This window comes from Camelus dromedarius, chromosome 11 (genome assembly GCF_036321535.1).
Source record: "Camelus dromedarius isolate mCamDro1 chromosome 11, mCamDro1.pat, whole genome shotgun sequence".
Lineage (NCBI taxonomy): Eukaryota > Metazoa > Chordata > Mammalia > Artiodactyla > Camelidae > Camelus > Camelus dromedarius.
The window spans coordinates 29,211,803-29,231,590 of NC_087446.1; the positions used below are offsets into that span (position 1 = coordinate 29,211,803).

Sequence of the window (19,788 nt, forward strand, 5' to 3'; positions counted from 1 at the left end):
AGTATTTACAGAAATGAAAAGTAAAAATTAACTGCTACTAGCAACAATATAAACTTCACACACATAATGATTGAAAAAAGCTAGCTACAAAAGAGTAACACTGTATGAGCCCATTTTCATAAAGTTCACATCAGGCACAACGAATCTATGATGCTGGAAGTCACCATAGTGGTTTCCTTTGTGTGTAGGGATGGAATAATGAGGCTTCTAGGGTGCTGCTGATTTTTTCAATTGAAGCGGTGGTTACACGGTATTTTCACATGGTCAAATTTCTTTGGGCTCTACACCTAGGACTTGTGCATTTTTCAGTATGTATGTACACAACTATTTAAGAAAAAGCTTAGTAAATGGTACCACAGGGCCTGCTGAATACTTCTCTTCACGTGGTATTTAAAGTCCTTTAGAGACAAGGATCTGGCAAAAACGTTCTTACTTCTTATTACTCGCCAACTCTAGTCTGATTTCTTAGTGCTTTCACTAACAATCACCTTTCGCTTGGATTGTATTTCTTTACTCATTTCTTCCTGTCAACATTGCTGTCTTCCCCTTAAGACTGACTAAACAATTCCATCCTCTTTTTGAAGCATTCCTTGATTTCTTAAGGAAGCATTCTGATCACATTTTACTGTACCACGTTCCACCGATCATGTTCATTGCATCTTTGTAATTCCCAGTATACCAGTTGATGGCAACTTTTTTTTTTTCTTTTAACTGTTTGTGGCATTCTTCCCTTTTATTTTAATTATTTTCATTTCTGTGCTTTCACTGTTTAAGGGGAAATGTAATCGTAATCATTTTTAAAAGCATCATATTCTATAGGTAACCCCTTGGACCTGTATATAATACTTATTCTACAATTTACAAATTTACACCTTCAGCCCAGCCCTCTCCCACACCAACTTCTTTTCTCCACTAAAATTTCTAACAAGCACCTTCAACTTCACATGCCAACCCCTTTTTCTCCATAGCACCTAACACTGTCTATATTCTACACAGACATTCTATATGTTAGCTTTTTCTTTAATTGTCTGTTTTCACCAACTAAAATATGAGCAGCACAAGGACAGATATTTAGATCTACTGTGTTCATTGGTATATTCCTAGAGTCTAGAACAGTGCTTGACACTGGAGTCTTTTTCTAAGTTGAATTAAATTTATGAGATCAAATTATTAATCATTAAAATCAGCACTCTTATATTTTCATTTTTCCATTGCATGTACTTCTCTAAAATAAATGCAGAAGTGCAATAAAGTTCAAAGTACTGCATAAGCCACTGCTATGAAGATTAAAACGGAGGATGCTGCCAGAAGTGAACTATCAGCTGAGAGGTAGCTCTAACAGGCTGAAAGCATCAGCTTGTCATTCCAGATCCAAAGTTCCAAATTCGGCCTGGAGAAGACAAATATAGGGGTAAAATGTATAAATGTCCCAAATGTGGTTTGTATGCAAAATAACCTGTTGGCTGAGTGCCTTGTTCTCAGTAAGCAGTCACTATTATTATTATTATTATTATTATTATTATTATTATTATTTTTGGGTGTTGCAAAAAGCTGTATTGTTTCCATTTGGTCCAAGGCTTGGGAGAGGGCTCCAGGATGGTTAAAAAAGCTGCCTGGTGACTGCAGAGAGAGGCTTCAGGCAGACACCAGAGGGGCTTTGCAAAGACCACTGGCTTGCAGAGGCTCCTAGTTGTGCTTGAGGGTAAGCCTTTCGAAGAGGTACTCGTCCAGCCCAGCCTGGGGACCAGAAAGCCTGCAGAGGTTAGTCAGGTAGTTGCCCATCTTCTTGATGAGTTTCACCACCTCATCCAGGAAGCGGTTCTCCAGGAAGTCACAGAGATGTGGGTCTGCGCGGGCAGAACCCAGGGCATGTAGATCCAAAAGGACCTGGTTCAGGTTCTCCTCCAGGACAATAGCAGCTTCCATAGCATCCTGGGTTTTACCCCCTCATCTTGAGATGGCTTCTGCACGTCTTGGAACAGAGCGCGGCCTCTGCGCTGGTTTTGCATTTTCAAGAGACGCTCTGCGCCCTCGCGCTTCTCCTCAGCCAATTCGCGGGAAAAGTGGCCAATGCCCTCCAGAGCCACATTCTTGTAGTCTAAATAGAAGCCCAGAGAGAGGTAGGTGTAGGAGGCACACAGATGCATGTTGACCGGGTGGTTGATGGAGGCCTCAACCTCGCTGGAATACTTCTAACGAATCTGGGAGCTCATGGTTGATCGGTAATAAGGAGTTAAGCTCACAAAATGATGTTGGCTGGTCCCAGAGGCTGAAGATAGCACAGTGGCTGGTTCTGAAGGATGCAACTGGAAAAAAGGTTGAAGGGTGGTTGGAGGCTGGAGCAAGGGGTGTCCCTGGGTCTGTTCCGTCTAAACATTGTTAAAGCAAGAGACAGATCCATGGGACCCCCGAACGCACTGCCTTGTTGTTATCATTTTTATTAAAATTTTTGGTTGCAAAATAGATTGCAAGGGCCTACAGTCTTCCAACAAACCTTCACTGAGCACTAACTCTGTGCTAAGTGGTGGTGTAGTGCTGATGATGTGAAGATGAGCAGAACTGAGTCCCTTCAGTTGCTCACGTTCCATTAGGACAAGTACATAACTGAGTGGATCAGCTGCAGTGCAGCGAGGCGAGTGAGACCACCCAGGTGTGTCTGGAATGCTCAACCATTACCCAGCCAGCTCTCGCTTGTGGAGAAGGGTCATAAGAGTAGGTGAGGGGAGGCATGGAGAAGAATCCTAAAAGCTGAACAGGGGAGCAGAAATTATTGAATACTCCTCTTCCATCACAGTGCTGGGCAAACAACAGATGTCTCAGTGATTTCTCGTTCTGAGCCATCTTTCCTCGGCTTACAGATGGCCTCTGGCCATGTCCTCACATGGTCTTTCCTAAGTGTGTTCTCATATGTTTGTGTCATATTCTCCCCTTCTTACAAGGACACCAGTCATGCTGTATTAGAGCCCACCCGTATCACCTATTTTACCTTAGTTACCTTTTTAATGGCCTTATCTCCAAATGGAATCCCATTCTTCTGAGGTACTGGGAGTTAAGACTTCACCATATGAATTTTGGGAGGACATAATTCAGCCCATAACACTATGACATGATCAAAAGTTAGTGAGTCTAAATTCATGTTTTATTCCTGGTCACTATTTATCAATATTCTTTCAGTAATTCTACTAATAATCACACCCTTACATGTACAAAGGTTTTAACATACATTTTTTGATCCCAAAACATTAAGTATGAGATAGACACTGTTAGGTTTCAGGTAAGAAAACCTAAACTCAGAATTGCTACACTGTCTGGTAAAGCTTATGTAGCTAGTAAGTGGTATAACAGGTTGTCTTTTAAAAAAACATTTTATTGAAGTACAGTTGACTTAACACTATTATATTAGTTTCAGGTGTACAACATAGTGATTCAACATTTTTATACATTACGAAATGATTACCACTACAAGTCCGGTTACCATCTGTCACCATATAAAGTTATTAAAATATTGACTATATTCCCTGAGCTGTACATTACAGCCCCATGACTAATTTATTTTGTAACTGGAATAAAACAGGCTGTCTCAGTCAGTGCATGCTGCTGTAACAGAACACCACAGACCAGGCAGTTCACAAATGACAGAATTTTATTTCTTACAGTTCTAGAGGCTGGAAGTCCAAGATGAAGGAGGCAACATCCTCCTTCGCTGTCTGGTGAGAGTTCACAACCTGATTCATAGATAGTTGTCTTTCTGCAAAAACCTCACACAGCAGAAGGGATGAGGGAGTTCTCTGGGACCTCTTTTATAAGGCACTAATCCCATTTATGAGGGTACCACCCTCAGACCTAAAAATCTTAAAAAGGCCCCACTTCCTAATACCACCACTTTTGGAGTTAAGTTTCAATACATGAATTTTGTAGGTCACAAACATTCAGGCTATAGCACAGGTTATAACCCAGATCTGACTTCCTTCCAGAAGTTGATCAGATGTCTAGACATGGGTACCTTCTACTATACCACCATGCCCTGTATTATGGTGACGCAACTCTCCTTTATAAAATGGAGGGCTGTGATACAGAGCACAACACTATTATATTACTCAAATTATCCAGACTGCCCAAACAACTCGCATTAATCATAGACGCATACAATAGGATAATAAAGGGAATCCTAAAAACCATCCAGTTCAACTCTCCACATCTGACTGCTAAGTAAACCAAGGCCAAAGGATAAATAACATGCCCAAGGTCACGTAGGAAATAAGCTGGAGAGTTGGGACTACAAAGCAGTCTGCATGCGTCCGTCCTACTGATAATTCAGTAACTATTAACTAGACATTTGAGGAGCAATACATATGGCAATTTAGAAGAACAAGTCCACAGCCAGAGACTCCTGGATTGGAATTTGTGCTCCAGGATACATACCAGCTGTCCCTTAAACTTTCAGAACCTCAGTTTCTCTTCTATAAAATGAGAATAATAATATTAATTCAGAGTTAAAAGAGATAATGCAGATGAAGGACTTTGAGCTGTACTAAACATAGTAAGTACTCAATGGTATGTTCACCTTTATTACATGCTATATAGATACTGTGTAGATATTACAGTAAATATTGTGTTAGTTTCATGGTGCTGGAAATGTTGTTTTGCCAGTCTTAACGCAGAACTGTGCAACAGAGTTTCACAGGCCACAAGGGATTGCCTTCCGTGGTTGCCTTTGGGGTTACTACTCCAAGTTTGGAAAATGTAAAGATAGAAAATTGCTGAACCCAGTGAAATGCCAGATGTACAAAACAAAGTGGCCATCTAGTCAAGTCAGTATCACTTCTGGATGGCTACTGATCATAAATACCTTTCTCAATACTATCTACAGATTATAAAATCTAAATATTCTTAGCCGAAATAAAATATCCCAGATTTCTGTGTATAATTCCACACAGCCTTTACCAATTATAATGCTCAGTGCTAGAAATATGTTTGCTAGTGTGCTACGACCACACAATTTAGTAACCCTTTTCTCCTGGTAAAAGAGTCTGCATTTCAGACACCACCAGAGGAAACAAAGCAATTTTATTTTTAAACTACCATTGTTTTTAGTTCCTTTGTCCACAAAACCATAATGAGACACATACAAAATATCCAATTTTAGATTCGGTGGGCTACCAGGATATTTTCTTTCAGGATAAAAAAAAAAAATTAGAGGAAATCTCTGTACAAATAATCATGTCTCTCTGTGGACTGTGCTGGTAACCAGCAGGCAATATACTTTGCCACTCCCGAAACTTTGTCATAGAAACCACCATAACTGAGGTGGATTCTATAGAAACTGCACATTCCTCATGACCTTCCCAAATGGGAAAATCTGGTTTGAATAAGTTAGAAAAGCAAGAAGAATTTGCTTAGGGATCTTAGACTTCATAATCTAGACTGAGTTCTTTATTACATACAGAAATTCAGCAAAAGAGATCTAATAAACATTCTGAGAATTTTATAGGAAGAAAAATCTCCAGCAGCGATTCAGTTCCACTAAGCCAGAGTCCGATTTTTCAATAAAAAGGTGGTAAAGGTGGGGAACCACAATTCAAGCTCAATTTTTAAGCCATTCCTGACCCATGACCACGAATACTGCTGGTCCCACAACTTCCTGTTTTGTTTTGACTTGCTTATATCACTGATGCAATGTCTTATTATTTTGCAGAAATAGGGGTTTTAAAAATGTGCACACATATACTTTAAAATTATATATATATATATATATACACACACATATAATAAAAAAGATTAGAGGCTCTGAATCCCTTTTGTTTTCTTGCTTTAGGTAAAAAATTAATTAAAATATATAAAAAATTAAGTTCACTGGAGTAGATCATTAGTAAAGAGAAATATATGTAATTCTTTTTTTTTTTTTTACTAAATATTTTAATGGAAATGATTAGCAATAAATATAGTACAGAAATCTCCATAAACAAGGAAACAATTTCGTGAAATGTGGCTTGTTTTAGCAGAAATATTTTTTGACACATAAGATACTTCATTACAATGTATAGCAATGTCAAAACCACACAGCTTCAATAAGCCATCTTACAGCCTGTGTCTCAGGAATTTTAGCATATTCCCAGCAAAGACGTTACACATTTCTTGACAAAAATGTTTTCCAAAAGGAATCACTGCAATTCTGAGTTTTATCAAAATACCTACTATTTTTGTTTGTTACATGTTTCCTTTCACTATTATTATTTTATATTATCTGTGTTATACTTCAACATGAATACAGAAAATTGTACCAAATTGTATAGCTCAGTAATTAACACAATGATTTGCATAACCACCACTGAGGAAGGAGGCACAGAAGACTCCTTTGGGTCTCCAGATCATGACTCTCCTTCCCTTCTTTTCAAAGGTAACCACCATCCTGACTTCTAAAACATTAGTTTAGTTTTGCCTGTTTTTGGAGTCATACGCCATACATTATTTTATGTCTGATTTCTTTTGTTCAATTATTTATGAGATTCATCCTTGTTGCTAAGTGCAGTTATATTTAATTTGTTTTTATTTCTAATACATGTAATTGTTCCTTCCACTGATGTTTGTGAAGATAGAAGAATAGCCTCTCCTCTCCTTGGGCCTCTAGAATATACACACACTCACATAACATCCCCACTGATCCTTATGCCAGTTCCGAGAGGGAGGAAGAAACATGTAAGAGAGAACGTTTATGGAACATGGGCTCGGCCAGACTCAGCCCCAAGTGTTCTCTCATTCAGCTTCTCAGCTGCCCTCTAAAGGAGGCATCAACAGCCCCTCTAGATGGAAAAACTGAGCCAGATGAATGACCTAGTCCTGGAGAGTGCGGAGTGAGTACTGGAGCTGGGGCTGTCAGACTTTTCACTACATACACCACCGGATTAGGACCTGCCAGATTTAGCCATTATACCCCAGCACCAGCGCAGCTCTGGGAAGGCCACATGTTAAGTTTAACTCATCTTTTAATTGCAATGAGATAAAAATTTCAGGAGAGAAAAGGAGGAAACATGGGAAGGAGAGGAGAGAAGAGGAGGAGAGAGTTGGAGAGAGGAGATCTGGGAAGAGAACTCTGACCTTCTAATGCTGCAGGTTCTAGAAGGCTGCCAAGCTGCCCAAAGAGCCATGGAGAAAACAAGTTCTATCCCTTCAAAGAAATGTCTTCCAGAAAAAAAAAAAAAAAAAGTGCCCTGAACAGCTTTCTTTTTCCCAGAAGACAAGAGTGCTTTTCCCTCAGGTCAATGACCATCACATAACAGATGATATTTTCATTTTTCTTTTGGCCCCTGGCAAGCTTAGAATCATGTTTACAGCTCAACCTGTATTATTAACCCTGTTGGACCTCGAGTCTTAATATTTATTCTATCTTTTTATCTGGCCTTGCTTTTTTGTATCTATATATTTTCAGGTACCAATTTTTACCTATTTTATGTTAGCTTGTAAATTATATATACTCGTAGACAAACTCAATTCCTATGTAATCAATAGATAAAGTAATTATTTCATGCATTTGATCACTCTATCTAGTGATCTAGGTGATCCCTTTACCTGAAATATTGTTAGTGTATATTAGTTTTTTGACTAAGTAAGTGTGTTTAGTTTGCATTATGGATTTTATTGATTACATTCAAGTTATCTTCCCTGTATTCAGCCAACAAATACTTATCAAGAGTCTACTATATGCCAGGCATTGAGTTTTGTGTTAAGCCCCCAACGGAAGCAACACACACATAGTCTCTGCTTTCAGGAAGACTCTGCAATTGTCCCACTAATAATATGCAGTGAAGAGTACAAGAAAGAAGTATAGGGTTGGTAAAGGTACCCATAATAGGTGAACTTGAGCTAATCCTACGGGTGACCAGGACTGCCCCAGGCATGTGACATTTGAACTGAGACTTACAGGCATTAACCAAGAGAAGAGGAGAGCAGAGAAAGACTGAAGTTGGGTAGCACTTTAAGCAGAGATAAGAACACATGCAAGGCTCTTGGGTAAAAAGGAAGGTGGCTTCCTTCCAACCTGAAAGAGGACTGTGTGACTGGAGCTTTGACAGCAAGGGAAGGAAGTAGTCTTGAGGTGCAGAGACAGGCCATGCTAGAAATGTTGGTCTTTGCCCCAAGAACAATGATGAGGATATTAAATGACTTGCTTGAAGTCACCCGGCTGGTGAATAAACATGGGCATAACAAATATTAATAATGCAAAATTGAAATAGCCTTTAGCCAGTAATCAGCATAAAGAGGAAATCTGAAACAATCATTATAATCATTACACTAGTGTTTCCACATATAGGTCATTACCAAAATTGGTGTTAAATCAAAAACAAAGTTTAACAAAAATCATTTTACATAGTTATTACTAAATTTACTATTATGTACCCCAGTTTACATATGAGAAAACTGATGCTCAGAGGAATTAAGTGATTTGCTTGAGATCACTACAGAAGAGTGACAAAACTGGGACAAGAAAATGCAAAATCTTGTGTTCTCTACAGGAAGCATGCCCTCCATGGTGCTTAGCTGACCCTTAAACTACAAGACTGGGTACCAGGGAGCAAATTGGAGGATGTAAATTTTTCTGTAAAACTGGCCTTCTGCTCTATTCTTGAGGCACATAAATGACAGAGGAGGAGAATATGTGACGTAGATTTTGTAAATTATCCTAATAAACAGAAAGTCACTATCTAGATTACTCATGCAAATGCATGATCAATCTTGAATTTTTACAAAAGAAAGAAAAAACATCTTTCACCATTGAAAGGTAATTTGAAATTTACTACACTTAAGATGTTAAGATCATACTGTATAGCACAGGGAAATATACACAAAATCTTATGGTAGCTCACAGAAAAAATGTGACAATGAGTGTGTATATGTCCATGTATGACTGAAAAATTGTGCTGAACACTGGAATTTGACACAACATTGTAAAATGATTATAAATCAATAAAAAATGTTAAAAAAAAAAAAAGATGTTAACAGATCTAGGCTAACCTTAGCTTTACATGCTTTGATTTTTAAAAGCTGTCAGTCTCGGGTAGAATTGGATGTTATTCCTATCCCTAATGAGAGGAAAAGGAAAATTTGAAGGAGGTGTAAAGAAATTGTTTCATCTTTTCACATAAACAGTGTTCTTTGCTGTTGAGTTGTTTTTGTCAAAAAAAAAAAAAAGTAGCTTCAAGCAACGTTAAGAAATGGAAATGGGGTTTTATCAAAACAGTACTCTTGACAAAAAAGGAGAAGGAAATCTCATGAGAAAAAAAGGAGTCACTAAAGAGAGAGGTGTCATTCACCTCCAGAGGCTGAGGGTCTGTTTCTCAGCAGCAAGAGTTCTTGCACTGCCCTCAGGTGTACTGCCATCAGCAGGTCCCAGCTATCCTCCTGTGACATCTTCCTTCCCTACTCAACCTGCCAGCATTTGTTGCACATTCCTGGGCATCAGGGAATATGGACAGGACCCTGGATGTGGTCTCTGTCTTCCTGGCCATGAGGGTTCATTGAAGCTCTCTGTCACATCATAATCTCTCTCCTCCATGACAATCCATTTTGTCCTCTACTCTGCATCTTTTTCCTGCCTCACACCTCTGCTTAATACGTTTGCCTGGTCATTGCTTTGGTGCATTCACACTTTCTCTAGACCTCTGTGGCCTTATGGCCTCAGTTTACCTGAGTTCTCTCCGAGGGGGTTTTGGTGTTGGCCCCTTCCTTCTATATTCCTCTACTATATTCCTCAGTTCATACTCACAGACGAAACCTGGTAGCCTAGTGAATAACCCCTGCTCCAATTCTGACACAGCTGTTTCTACCAGGCCCCGTCACTGACTGCTCGCCAGGCTATGGATTCGCTCCCCTTGGTTCAGGCAATCACAGCTTTTCCAGCAAGTTGTAGCTGAGGAAGGCGAGCAGCACAGGCAGTACAAGGCACAGAACGTGAGTGCAAGCTCTGATCCTGATATCTGGGTTTGAATCCCAGCTATGCCACTGACCAGCTGTGGAATTTTGGCAAATTCCTTAATGCCTCCTCTATAAAAGGAAGGTGACTATAATATCTATCTCATTGGGTTGTTGTGAGGATTAAATGAAATAACACATAAAAAAAAACTTAGCACTGTATCTCATGCTTAGGAAGGGCTCTCTAAATGTCAGCTATTATCCTTGTGCATATCTATGTCAGATCGTCAGCAGGTGGCCATGAGCAGGCCAACTGCCCTTGACTGGAAATTGCAGGCCCAGAGGAACTCACTGATGACCTGTTCAATCACAAGTGTGCAATTTCTTCAACCTCAACTATGCCTGTCAAAGCTCACCAACAGGTCTTTATAAATGCGACTAAGCTGAGAGGATTTTGGATTTTTTTTTGTCTAAATTATTTTCACACAATGAGTTTAAATTTGCAAAATTAGGCTGTCAAAAGTGCCTTTCTTCATTTGAGCATTCTATAAAATACCAATGGTTGAGCTTAGGGAGGTTTTCATGGTGGTTTAGGCGCGAGCGTGCGCGCGCGTGCGTGCGTGCGTGCGTGTGTGTGTGTTTTAATAAGAACTTCTTCGTCATCATGTGATCCATTAAGAACTAGAGGAATTATGTGGGAGCCCGGGAAATTAGCTTATTTAAATCTAGCTCAATCAGACCAAGTTAAGTCACATAAGAACTAACTAAATATTTTCATTTGAATCAACAATTGTAACTGTTATATAACAATACAGAAATGGATTTAGTCCAAGGCAGGGTAATCTCTGACCCCATCTGAACTGGGCTAGATATGAAATGACCTGTTAGAATAGCTTAATCTTGAGGTCATATGAAGTGAATACATCCTCATTGTCCAGCTCCAAGGAACACCATTCACACTGTGTTTTAGAACATCATGACAAAGCCCTTCTGAAGTCTAGATCTTCCAGAAAATCTCACTAGGGAAGGGAGAAGATTGGGACTTACAATGGTGGGGGTTTTCCAAAGTCACGGACTGACATTTGTCCAGAGACTGAAGCACAGAACTCTGACATTAACCTAAAACCCTAAAAATCATAAATTGGATTATGATAACTCCCATTTTCAATCCTTCCAACAGCACAGAACATGAGCTCCTCACCACATGTGAGGGCTCCTGCCTCCCTCCCCAGTCTCATCTCACACCAGCACCCTCACCCTGTCCTGGTTCAACACACTTCAGCCCCTCTGACTCCCTTCTATGCCCAGCACATGCCAAGGTCTTTCCCAGCTCAGGGACCCAGTCCCACGTAAGACCTCTCCCTCATTGTCTACCTGGGATTCCTCCTGTATGTCCAACTTGTTATTTCCTATCTTAGCACCGTATGTGTTTCCTACATAGCACTTATCAAGATTTATAAGAATTTTACCTGAGATCTTTGGACTTTGGAGAATTTGGACTCTGAGAGTTCTGTCTCTAGACTAAAGGCTTTATGAAAGCAGGAACCATCTCTATTTTATTTACTATTAGGGATCCAATTTAGCCCAATGCCTGGCCCACAAGAGTTGCTCAATAAATATTTGCTGAATGCATTAAGGACAGGAGGGAAATCTAAAGGCAATGTACATGCTACAGGGGAATAAACAGGTGACTTGTTCCTCAAATGGGTGAATTGTATGATAAGTAAATTATACATTATGTGAATTATATCTCAAAAAAAAAAAACTGTTCCCCCAAACCCAAAAACTTATAATGAAATCTAAGCTCAGAACTTTGAGGTTCTTAACAGGATTATGGCATGCAATTCCCAAGGAATAAGGACGAATCATGCTGGTACCAAAAAAACGAAAAATGAAAACAAACAGTAAACTGCTGCACATTGGTTACTGAAGCACAGACCAAAATCTGATTACAGAAAAACTTTGATTTCATTTTTGCTTTATGTATTTCTGTACCACTTGAATATTGGCAAAGCAATTTGTAAATTACCATTTTGTACTTCTAATTCAAAGTACTCTTGAGCTGGACTGGAAGGTAGATATCTCAAGACAAGGCTGTACCTGGACCCTTTGTATAGTAGCAGAATGTCCCAATTAATTTAAAATAACCCACTTGGAAGCAAGCTTCAGAAATGCCTGCCTTTCCTGCTTATAAATACAGCTATTTGCGGGATTATGTGAGATCTCTTATGGACCCTCATAGCTTCCTAAAATCCTTTCTGGACAGAGACGAGCATTGACAAAATAAAACATCAGTGATAAATAGGGTGTGAGAAACTCCTTGTTCTGTCTTATAATAGCAAAGTCCCGTGGCTTGGAGAAGTCAAGTCTTTGGTGGAGTACCTTTGACTCATTCTTGCTGTGTTTTTTGCTAGGTGTAGAAAATAGTGGAAGGGGAAATCTCCTTCATAGAACTAACCGTCTCTGAAGGGTTAAGATACTACTCAGATGAGTATCTCCAGAGATCTCGTAAACAGGCTAGTAACGAGCGCTTTCAAATGAACATAAGCCTGGATTGAATTTTAGCTCCTTAAGACTATATATTATGTAGGTAAGTTATTTAACCTTTTATAAGACTGTCTTCCCATTTGCACAACAGGAATAGAAATATTTACTACCTCACTGAGCTGTTTCATGGGTCAAGTAAAACCAAACATACCTGGCACACAGACAGCACCCAGTATGCTTTAATTGCTATTTTTATTCCAAGAGAAAGTTCTCTTTAAAATCATACAGTGCTCAATGATTAAAGTGCAACCCCTCTAAACCTCAATTTCCCCATTTTTTTAAATAAAAATAGTACCTAGTAAAAGTAAGAATTAAATAAGAAAATACATGTGACAGTGCTGTATAAATATATGGTTATATTAGCCTTATTATTAATAAATTAAATTTGTCATTGGTGTTACTATATTGTAATGCTTGAAGCAATCATAATTACTGTCATTTACATACCCATGCAAAATCCACAACCAGTTCTCAATTTTCAGCCTCAGGATCAAAGATGATGAAGATATACTGTTTTGTTTCCTGAAGGGAAAAAAAACACACAAAAGAAAAGAACCCCATCAGGGAATAAAATGGCACATGTTACTGTTAATTTTTTAACAGGGCAAATTCAGTAAGTTTGTAATAATGAGTAACAGAGGGAAATAAGTCAAATGTATTTATGCATGTGCAGGCAGAGTAAGACAGCTGGATTTGGTTGTAAGGAGGATTCTAAACCCTGTTAGCTTCTCTACAGGAAAAATAAGAGATAATATGACAAAATAAAGACAAGACCATCAAGAACAACATCATACATCTGATCTCAATAGCCGGGTCCTTACAAAGAGCACCAAATCATCTCCATGTTACAAAGATGACCTATTTTTTAACATGTGTGTATATATATATATATAATTTTTAATTTTCAGGGAATCCTTCTTAAGCTGTGGGCACAGGTGGGACAAAAGTCTCCTGCAAGCTTTTGCTGCAATAGCACCTGCAGAACTGAAGGTCAAGTGGATGTGACGGTTCTCGAGGGGACCCTCAGGGTAATGTCTTGTTCTTGCTTTACCTTACTTTTCCAGAATTCTCCTTCCTTTTCAAACATCTCTCACTCAGAAATAAACGTCCTGTCTTCCAAGAAAATTATGAGCTTTTCGCATCAGCTCCTTTAGAGAGTCTGTTCTGGGTTTTGTTTGCTTCATCTGCATTTCTTTGTCTAACTGAGTTGCCTTGGCTGTCACAGCATTACCCACTGGTCAGTTTGCAGCCAAGCCTCTGATACTGACACCATGTGTCATGGACAAGCATACATTTATCATGTTGGTATGATTTTTTTAAATGAGCTATTTCAAAACAAAGGTCCTGTACAGGCAATTGTCACCTGGAAGCTTCAGGCTTTAAATTTCTGAAAAAAAGCTGTTTTACCAAATCTTATTTTTATTTATTTGTTTTCCTGGGACACCCTAATTTAACATAGAAAAAGATTCAATTAAAATTTTCTACAATATTTTCCTCAATGATCAAGGAATTGGATGATTTCAGGATGGAAATATGCTAACCAGCATCTCACAAGGCTAGATTTCTGGGCTGAAGATCAGAAATTGTAATAAATCAATATCGGAAGTTGCAAGTCAATGAGAATAACAAAGACATTCATGTTCAGCCCAATTTCAAGCCTAACTACTGGGACATGATCATCTTCACTGGCTGCTGACGTAATAAAATCCACACGGATAAAGATGAGGAGCAGGCGTGGCACCGATGGTGGTCTTCTACCCATCGACTGGGGTAGAAGTCGTGACTGGGGCCCCACGAGGGTAAAAGACACCACACTGAGGGGCGAGAGTATAGCTCAAGTGGTAGAGTGCATGCTTAGCATGCAGAGATTCTGGGTTCAATCCCCAGCACCTCCTCTAAAAAATTAACAAACCTAATTACCTCCCTTACTCCCGTCAAAATAAAATTAAATAATACAATGATAAATGAGTGAGTAAAAATATTTAACAACAAAGACACCACACTGGATTGTTCTGCCATCACTATGGAAATGTGACTCCTTTCCACCAAGAAATAGTCTAGCAAAATAACACAAATATGACTACAGCTGGAGTTAATTGCTGCAGGGGAATGAGTGATCTAAGGGATCTTGGAGGTAGGCATACTATCCCATTCCCTAAGGACATTACAGGGTGGGAGAAATGATGTTATAAATGATCTAAAATTGAGACTAGAAATTTGAGGCTTTATAACTTCAAATATCTGGGATCTCCCATACAAATAGTGTCTGAACATGGTTGGGCCTCGATTTTCTTCTGAGGCTCACCATCTCAGAATGAGGCCCTAAAAGACTGGGGCATAGCTCCTGGCCCCAGTCTTGCAATGCAGCTTAGAATCATCCTTCCATCAGGTGTTTCCATATCTTAGCTGCTGTGAATAATGCTGCAGTGAATGTGCATGTGCAGATATCTCTTAGAGATACTAATTTTAATTCCTTCAGATAATATATCCCAGGACTAGGATTGCTGAACCATATGGTAATATATTTTTTAATTTTTTGAGGAACCACCATACTGCTTTCCAAAATGGCTGTACCAATTTACAGTCTCACCAACAGTGTATAAGGGTTCCCTTTTCCCCACATCCTTGCCAATATTTGTTATCTCTTATCTTTTTGATAATAACCATCCTAATAGGTATTGATATTTCATTGTAGGTGTGATTTGCATTTCTCTGATGATTAGTGACGTTGAGCACCTTTTCATGTACTTATTGGCATGTTGTCTTCTTTGGGAAAAAGTCTATTCAGGCTCTTTGCTCAGTTTTTAAATTGGATTATTTGATTTTCTGTCTACTGAGTTATATGAGTTTTTATATATTTTGGGTATTAACCTCTTATCAGATATATGGCTTGCAAATATTTTCTCCCATTCTGTAGGTTGTATTTTCAATTTATTGATTATTTCCTTTTTTTGTGCAGGAGTTCTTTAATTTGATGTAGTCCCATTTGTTTATTTTAGCTTATGTTCTAGGTGCTTTGGGTGTCTTATCAAGAAATTATTGCCAAGACCAATGTCAATAATCCTTTCCTATGTTTTCTTCTAGGAGTTTTGGGTCTAACATTTAAGTCTTTGATCCATTTTGATTTAATTTTTGTGAGTGGTATAAGATAGGGGTCTAGTTTCATTCTTTAGCATATGGATGTCCAGTTATCGCAACACTGTTTATTGAAGAGATTATCCTTTCCCCATTGTGTCTTCTTGGTGCCATTGTCAAAGATTAGCTGACCATACGTGCATGTGTTTATGCCTGGGCACTCTATTCCGTTCCAATTGTCTATGTGCCTGTTTTTATGCTAGTATCATACTATTTTCATTACTATAACTGCAAATATAGCTTGAAACAAGGAAGTGTGATGCCTCCAGCTTTGTTCTTCTTTATCAGGATTGCTTTGGCTATTTGGGGTCTTTTGTGGTTCTCTACAAATTTAGGATAGTTTTTTCCATTTCTATGAAAAATTCCACTGGAATTTTGATAGGGATTGCATTGGATCTGTAGATCATCTGGGGTAATACGGGCATTTTCACAATATTAATACTTCAAATCTAAGAACACAGAATAGCTTTCCATTTATTTGTGTCTTCTTCAATCTCCCTCATCAATGTCTTATACTTTTTAGTGTACAGGTCTTTTACCTCCTTCTTTGGTTAAATTTATTTCTAAGTATTTTATTATTTTTGATGCTATTGTTAGATTTCTTTCTTAATTCCTATTTCAGATAGTTCATTTTTAGTATGTAGAAACACAACTGATTACTGTATGTTGATTCTGTATCCTGCAGCTTTATTGAATTCATTTATTAGTCCTAACAGATTTTTTTAGTGAGGTCTTTAAAATGTTCTACATATAAGACTATGTCATCTGCAAACAGATAATTTTACTTCGTCTTTCTAATTTGAATGCCTTTTAGTTCTCTTTCTTGCCTAATTGCTAAGGCTAGGACTATGTTGAGCAGAAATGGTGAGAGTGGGCATCCTTGTCTTGTTCCTGATCTTAGAGGAAAGGTTTATAACTTTCCACCACTGAGTATGATGTTAGCTGTGAGCTTGTCATATATGGCCTTTATTATGTTGAGAAATATTCCTTCTCTACCTAGTTTATTGATAGCCACTAAGCATTAAAGGATATTAAATTTTATCAAATGCTTTTTCTGCACCTATTAGAATAACTATACAAGTTTTATCCTTCATTCTGTTAATGTGGTGGTTCAGATTTACTGATTTGTGTATACTAAACCATCTCTACATTCCAGGGATGAATCCCACTTGATCACGGTGAATGACCCTTTCAATACGCTCTTCAATTCAGTGTTCTGGTATTTTGTTCAGAATTTTTGCATCTATGTTATTCAAGGATGCTAGCCTGTAATTTTCTTTTCTTACAGTGTCCTTGTCTAGCTTTACTCTCTGGGTAATGCTGGCCTCATAAAATGAATTTGGAAGTGTTGTTTTCTCTTCAGTTTTTTTTTTTTTGGAAGAGTTTGAGAATGACTGGAATTTATTCTTTTGTAAATGCTTGGTAGAATTCACCTATGAAGCTATACGGTCCCGGGCTTTTATTTTATGGGAGATTTTTGATTACTGAACATAACAGTGCTTGAATTCAAATGGAAGCATCTCTGTAAAAGATGAGGAATGGGGAAGTAAGGGGATTGAAATTATGCTCAAGAAGTGCTGTTACTCGTAGGAACATCTGTTCTGTGAACCACTGGGAAACAAGATTCCCCTGACTCTACTGGTTGCTGGAGTCTCTAATTCAAAGCGTTAGTGGGCTCCCAACTAGTCCCCAAGAGTGAAATTTAAGTGCAAAGGGGACTCAATTTGGCCTGATGTAGACATCACAATCCTGGGCATGGCTGTAAGTACCCTGAAAGGATGTGAGGACATCTTTCAGCAGAGATTTGAAAAGAAGAGCCCAGCTCTTTGTTCTGTCTCTTTATTGTCTGTTGAGCAATTTCAGATATTACCAGATTCCCAGCTGTGACTGAATTCCTGGCCCATGAAAAGCACTATTATTATTCTAACTGGGCAAAGTCATCAATAATAATGACCAGCATTTATCTAAGGCTTACTATGTGCTAAGCACTTTATATGCATTATCCTGAATAAGCCTCTAAAGTAGGAGCTACTATAATTTTCCTCATTTTTCAAATGAGGAAACTGAAGTTAAGCAACTGGCCCTAAGGCATAAAGTCAGTAAATATAGAGCTGGGTTTGAAACAGAGCTCAATGCTTTTGATCCTAGTCTACGTTCAGACAACACTGGCATGGGTGAAGAATGAGCTGAGAGACACATCTATGAAACGTAACTGATACCTAAGAAGCTTTAGAAATCATACATATTTCTATATGTATATCTCCCCACTCCTCTTGAAAAACACGATTATTTCTTGCTGCCACTATACTACAACAAACTACAAAATGGCACAGAGAGAAGCAAACAGAATTCCCCTTGTTCTGTCAGCTTTGTAAATTTTTTTATGTTATTATATCGACAGGAATTCTCTTTGTCCATAGACTGTGTATTGATTTCTACCCCAGCTACGCTGTCCTCGTCCCTTCTTTGATATGAATCTTGGCCTTTCTCTTAGTTGCTTTACATCTCTAAGCTAAGGAACAAGCATTTGAAGAAAGCATATAGTTTCCATGATTAAGCATCTAAAGATATTTTACGATTTAGCTTCATTTAATATTCCTAACCATCTGCAAGGCAGACACTGTCCTCTCTTTCCATGCATGAGAAAACAAGTCCAGAGTTATTGGGATTGAAGTTAAAATCATGCACCTAGATAGGAACCCGGGAGCTCTCTGAATCCATACACCTTAACAACAAAGCCTGGCTCTCTTCCTTTCTCCTTATTCTCCTTGCTCTTTCCATAACTTCTGTTCTTTTCAAACATGGATTCCATAAACCTAAATAAAATAGCCTTTCCTGGTTCTTAGAGGTCTTGGTGGACGCTGTAGTGTTGGGATAACCACTGTCTTTCAGCTAAGGTCTCTGAGATCCATGCCTCTAGGATTAGCTAGTGAGGAATGCATTCCATGTGTCTGTATGTAGGACAGGATGAACCGCTAAGGCCAATCTCACTGACAATGGCGTGTCTGTGTGAGATTTGAGTCTGACCTGGTTAATGCAGTTGGGAAGATACACAGCCCTTTCCCCCATGTTGGAACTGTGTAGTGTTATACTGCCACCTTGTGGCTTCTCCGTGTGAGCTCGGAAACAAGGCAGGGGCTTGACAAAACCAGTCATGGTAAACCACAGGGGGTTTGCAGCAGGGACTGAAGGAGAAACGGAGGTTTGGGAGAGAACATAGAAGAGACGTCCTAACTTATCAGGAAAAAAAATAATTCTGTTTGTCACAAAATAAGTTACTGGTCACAAGCATAGGCCTTGAAGTAAGATAGACCACAGTTTAAACTCAATCGACTAAATGACTCCTTTGGGTCTGTTTACTTGTCTGTGTAATAGAAATAGTAACAACGTCTCAGGACTGTTGTAAGACTTAAATGAGGGAGAGGGTATATAGCTCAGTGGTAGAGTGAACACAGCATGCACAAGGTCTTGCATTCAATCCCTAGAACCTCCATTAGAAAGTAATAAATAGATAAATAGGTCGATCAATCGATCGATCGATCAATCTAATTACCTCCCACCCCCTACTCAAAAAAAATTTAAATGCATGCAAACTGCCTGGGCTTGAACCTGCCAATAACCCCTGCTGTTATCATGGGGCTAAGACAAAAAACATGCTCGCCCCTCCAAAGCCCCTCCTTTCTCTGCCTCTTCCCAGGACCCCTCCCTTTCCTCTTTTCTGCTCTCTGGTTTGAGACTTAAACATTTCACCCTTTCCCAACCTAGAAGCGTTGCTTTGTGGGCATCAAATGGAGCACATTTTAAATCATATCTTAACACTCTGGTAGTTTTGTGACCTTTTTGCCAAGTCACGTAAACTTCCTGAGCCTTAGTTTCCTCATATATAAAATAGGGTAAATAATACCCATGTCTCCAGATTACAGAAAGAATTGGAAATAACATAGACAAAAGCGTCTGGCTGTCTTGCACATAGTCATTATTCCACGGGGTAATCATTATTATTGCTGTGATGACATTTATTCATTCCAATTCTCCAATCCTTCAAGAAGCAACAAAACCTTAACCATCAAAGATTCATTGGGCACTTGGAAGAGAAAGTACCAGTTCTTCTGGTGTCTAATTATGCAGTTTCAATAAAACATTATTTTCCCATGATTTCATAGTATACCTATTTTCTTAAGGCTAAAATGCAATTTTTCA

General features: G+C 38.7%; 1 pseudogene; it reads right to left on the reverse strand.

Annotated features, from left to right (window-relative positions):
* Positions 1 to 1,568: 1,568 nt before the first annotated feature.
* On the reverse strand, positions 1,569 to 2,432 carry LOC105092207 (ferritin light chain-like; annotated as a pseudogene).
* Between the last annotated feature and the right edge of the window lie 17,356 nt (positions 2,433 to 19,788).